The sequence below is a fragment of the Leptosomus discolor genome, chromosome 1, assembly GCF_034619465.1.
Source record: "Leptosomus discolor isolate bLepDis1 chromosome 1, bLepDis1.hap2, whole genome shotgun sequence".
Taxonomy (NCBI): domain Eukaryota; kingdom Metazoa; phylum Chordata; class Aves; order Leptosomiformes; family Leptosomidae; genus Leptosomus; species Leptosomus discolor.
In genome coordinates, this window is record NC_141391.1 from 169,261,654 (window position 1) to 169,266,670 (window position 5,017).

The following is a 5,017-nucleotide window of genomic DNA, read 5'->3' on the forward strand; positions in this document are numbered from 1 at the left end:
TATAAGAGAAGTGGCATTCCGAAAGAAAGGACCTGGAAAACTCAAGTACTTTTCTGGATTATAAAATGTCAGTTAAAACGCAAAGTGGGAACAGATGCTTGTTACAAAACTTAAAAAATTTATGACCTGTACTCAGTGGCAGGGAGAAAACTGCTGCAGCTTAGGTTCCAAGAGAATATAAACTCTGTCAAGAAGAATGATACCGTGGTTTGAGTATGTTGGAACTGGTAAATCACTCCTCCAGGTACCACCCCTCCAACTCTGATATTCTTGGAGGACTATGAAACAACACTGTCATTTGCACTATGCACTTTTTGCTGTCTAACTGAATATAATCTACAGTAAGTGGAATGGCATAATTTGTGCTGCATGTGTTAGCTGTAATCAATGGACAGCAGGTTTATCTTCAGCTGGACTTTTCACTGTATTACATTTGGCCCCTTGCTATGTAAGGAGAATTGCACTCATAATTCCTTTGTACCAAAAATGCAATCATCGTCTGAGAGCACATGTAACAACAAAAAAATGTAGTCATGCACACGTTGTCTTTGTAGAGCTTCATTTTAAGATGATAAAACGAGAAAACATGAATTTTGTGTATTTTCAAGGGTCTTGCCAGTTGTCCAGTTCTTAATTTTTGAAGTCTTGACCTCAGCATCCCGTCTAGGATAAGTTTAAAATTATAGTCCAACCACAGCCTCTCCAAAAGCACTAAGTGGTGTACTTTTCAAAACCAGCAATAATTAGATAGTAAAGTCCCACCACAGAAACTCAGTTTGAGGGGTATTGGGGGTGGGGGGTGGGGGGTTAGGGGCACTGAAAAGGAGGGTTGCATTTTTAGAGAGAACATTAGGTGCCACTTAAGATCACGATAATGAAGAGGATAGGTACTAGTTAATGTTAACGAACTGCCTTTTGTCTGTAGCTCACCACATACTATGCACTCACTGTGCAGCAGATGCAGGAGTATCTGCTCGTTTGAAGATCACTGAAGCCCTGCTAACCCTTTTGGATCAATGTTACTATGAAAGCAGAAGCCCTGTAAGCATGTTTTCCAATTTTTCCTCCCCCTATGACCTAAACTAAAAACACATTCATCTGTATTTCCTGCCTTTTTCGGGTAAAGAGGGCTGGGAAAGAGTGTTCCTTGTTACATGTCAACAGGCCGGTGCTGGCAGGTCCAGGCTCCTGCTGTTGGCTTTATGGCAAAGTACTCCGTTGTATCACGTTAAAGCTTGATTCCTGGCACAAAAGGGATGTTTGAAAGGATGTCTCGCTGGGTTAGCAAATACCAGAACTTTTTATAGTAATGTGTCCAAAATGCTGCTTGTATAGGATTTGTCACTTTTGTAAGAAAAGAAAAAAAAATCACCAAAAAAAAAAAATCATAACCCCCCCACCATTTGATGCCATTACATAAGATTTCATTTAAACTACCTCTCAGCGTGAAATTCAAGCGTTAGGCTAAGTTTGGTAAGGTTTGCTCACTGTCATGTTATGTAAAAGTTAGTGAATGCCAAATTTGCAAAAGTTTATCACCAAAAAGGAAAAATGTCTTTTTTTTTTTTTTTTTTTCCATGTGTTTGAAAGTATCCAATAGTTTCAAGTTACTGTAAACTCTGTTGTGTTCTTTTAACTTCTGTAGTTTCAATCTTGCAAACTTCAGCTGCTGGACAAGAAATAAATCATAACCACGAGCTTTCATAATCACGGTCTGCTGGGTAAAAACAATTTTGTATGCAGCTTTGTCATTTGGCTATAGATAACCTCATTTACCAAATGTACCATTAATTTAGTCTTTTTTTTTTTTCTTCAGTACTCAAGATGTGAACTTGATGAATGGTACTCTGTAATGGGTGCGTGCCACAAATTACATTGTCTTGTTTGCCTCTTTTCTGAATTTCAATGATCAGTTTATTATTGCAGATGTGAATGTTGCGCATACAACTTAATTTCTGTATAATTGTATAAAATATAAATGGAAAAAGTTTTAAGTTTTTACCCAGTATTTAGAGGTAATGTATTATATTAGCCTTCTGTTGCAGTTTTACCTACAGAGTACTGCACTTCTTTTAAACTGGATCATACCATCTCGGTAGGTGTAGATAGATCTTTTTGCATGAGTGTGTTTTGGTTTTGTTTCTTTTCAATTGAAGTTCGATTCTCTTAAGTTCTATTTTCAGTGTTTGTGTTTACTATTTGTGATCATGTAGTTGTGCCTTACATTGTGAAAGAATAGTCCAGCGTGCACTGTAATTCCTAAACTGCGATTTGGAAGGCGGCTGTGGATTTGGATGAGAAGATAACACCGTGCATCAACCGGTTCTGTATAAACTATGATGAAATGTTATTGAAATGTCATACTTGTTTTCTAACCTGTTAAAGGAATGATTCATGACAATAAAAAAAAAAAAAAAAAAGACCCTTCTAATAGATCACTTCTGTCATTCAAAACTACCCTGCCCCATTTCAGACAGCAAAGCTACTTTTGAAATGGGTGATACGTCATTTTACAAATGAACTGTTCGGAAGCCACAGATTTAAGAACAAGCTGAACGCTCCAGATTCTTAGACTTGTGGGAAGCTGCAAGAAGAACTTTTATGTTCCTGAGGAGGCAGCAATAATGACTATTTTTCAAATTTGTTTTTTCACAGGTTAAACTTAAAGTAGTTTTTCCGTTCCTAATAACTGCAAAAGGTTGATGGGTACCCTGTGGTAAAGTCCTGTCACTGGCTGAGTTCAGACACTGTATTCAATGCAGTTGGGCATAACTGGAAGACTTGGAAGTAGCACTTGTTTTAGTTCTTTAGACTAATGAAGGGCTTGCATGTCAGATGGGAACCTTTCAGGGTGGAGCTGCGTTGCAGAGAGAAGCCAGGTGATGAATGTGTGTGTGATCAGTCCCATGACAAAGCCACTGTTGGATTGTGGGGACATTCACAAAACAATGTGTTTAGCTATTGAAGCAGATCTTTCTGGGGGCTCTGTGTAGACTGTGGAGACAGAGAGAGAGAAGAGGTGTCCCCAGAAAAGCAATTTGAATTGGAAAGTTGATTTCTGCCTCTACTGCTTTCTGAGGCGTCTTTCTTTCCAGACCACAGAAGAAGAGCCTGTTGAGCTTATGTCTTCCTAAAGACAGCCTGTGTGTGAATAAGTCCTTCCCCTGGGGTGTCCTCCTTGGAGATGTGCTGGCCTCCAGGAAATACTGAGTCTCTGGGACTACTTAGTTGTCTGGTAAACTGAGCAGACCTGGCTTAAGGTAATTTTGGCAAAAATACATAGAGATGCAAAACACCCTCCCACTTCTGCCAGTGCACGAGGCACAGAACTTAGTCTGTCAGGTGTGACTTCTCTGGGCTTGGAAATCTTTCTGTCTTATCAGCATTGGTTTCAAGATAGTGTGAGGTTCTGGTGAGGCACCACGGGTGGCAGGGGGAGGGTGTTGATGCAGTGTGCGGCTGAGCTTGGGATCAGGGAGTTCGAGCACAGCTGTGTCAGCCAAGCTGTGGCTGAGCGGTTGCTGCTTGTGTGGTGTCCTGGAGCAGATCTGCTGCCTCCGCTCTGCTCTGCTCTCCTGCTTTACACGTTCACCACTTGGCATGGAGCCTGAGTGGGTGTTCCTTTTCCAGTAAGCTGTGACAAAAACTTGCCCATCATAGGCCCAGGGGAGGAGCAGTGTACCACAGCTGCCCAGGCTGCATCTGGAGGTGCTGAACCAGGCGAGTATATACATATATACAGCCTCCATACCTTAGTTTATATGTACGGGTGAACCGGCTCAAGTGGATAAAAGGTACCACCACATCCTCATGGGTGGAGCTGGGGAGGAGTGAGGTGAGGGGCAACGCTTGAACTCGTGACTAACTCCATTGTGGAGCAGAGGTGAACGCAAAGGGAACGCTGACTTCCCCGTGGGTAACGTGAACTGGAATGGCACTCCTACCATCTTCAGCATAGTCCTCATCTTCTGGCTTCTCTGTTTGCTTCCCCCTGAAGTAATTTCTGACACTCAGAGGATATTCTAAGGGCTAATCTCAGGCGATTAGCCAAGGCTAACCTGGTGAGACCACCCTCCCTCCATGGTAGTAACCTGCATGAATGTTGTGGCAAACATTTTCAGGCTGTTCTGTGGGTCTCCTCCAGTACCTCAAAGAGAAGGAAAAAATATAGTGATTAACAGGGGCACATGTCTGCTGTGTGGACCACAGATCTGGGATAGCAGTGAAGTATTGAATGATTTAATGCAAGAGAAGCACTCAAATTTGTGAAGCAAACTTGAACTCTAAAGGCTGCAATGGGTATAAACTGCATGACAGATCTGCTGTTAATAAAGTGGTGAAAAACCACAGGTAAACAAAAAGAATCCCCCCAAACCAGAACATTATTGCACTTTTCTTTTTATATGTTCTGTGGCATTTTTAGTTTAACTGAATCTTATATGTAATTATGGCCTTTTTCAAAGAAATGTAAATAATCTTATTTTAAAAATTAATGGGGAGTCAACGCAGTACGTGCTTTTAATGATCTGCCTCCACAAGCTCAATGTTAATGCAAAAAGCATCTTGTGATGTTATAGTTTAGTAGGTAGAAAGGTATACCTATCGTGAGCTATAACTACACAATTTTAATGTAATGAAATTCATTAATACAGTTTGAATGATCACAGAATAATCCTTCTAGACTTTTCTGGTGAATTAGTTCTCCTCACCAACCTAGGTTCTTTCCCCTGTACTGCTTTCTAGGAAATGACAAGCTGTATTAAAGCTTCCCTGGATGGCAAAAGCCTTCCCCTTGCTGAAGTAAAGGAGCATCTAAGAACGATATATTTATTGCATGGCTTATTTTCCCCCTCCAGTTTATTCCTACATCCCATGCTCAAATTTCTTCGCTTCTGTCTAGTCAAGTCAGAAATCTGTTAGCTTCAGAAACTTAAGGCATGCTGGAAGAAATAGCTGTAGCTATTTCCACACACTACAATAGTCTTCCACTGGCTCTATTGGTGCTGAGCTGACATTA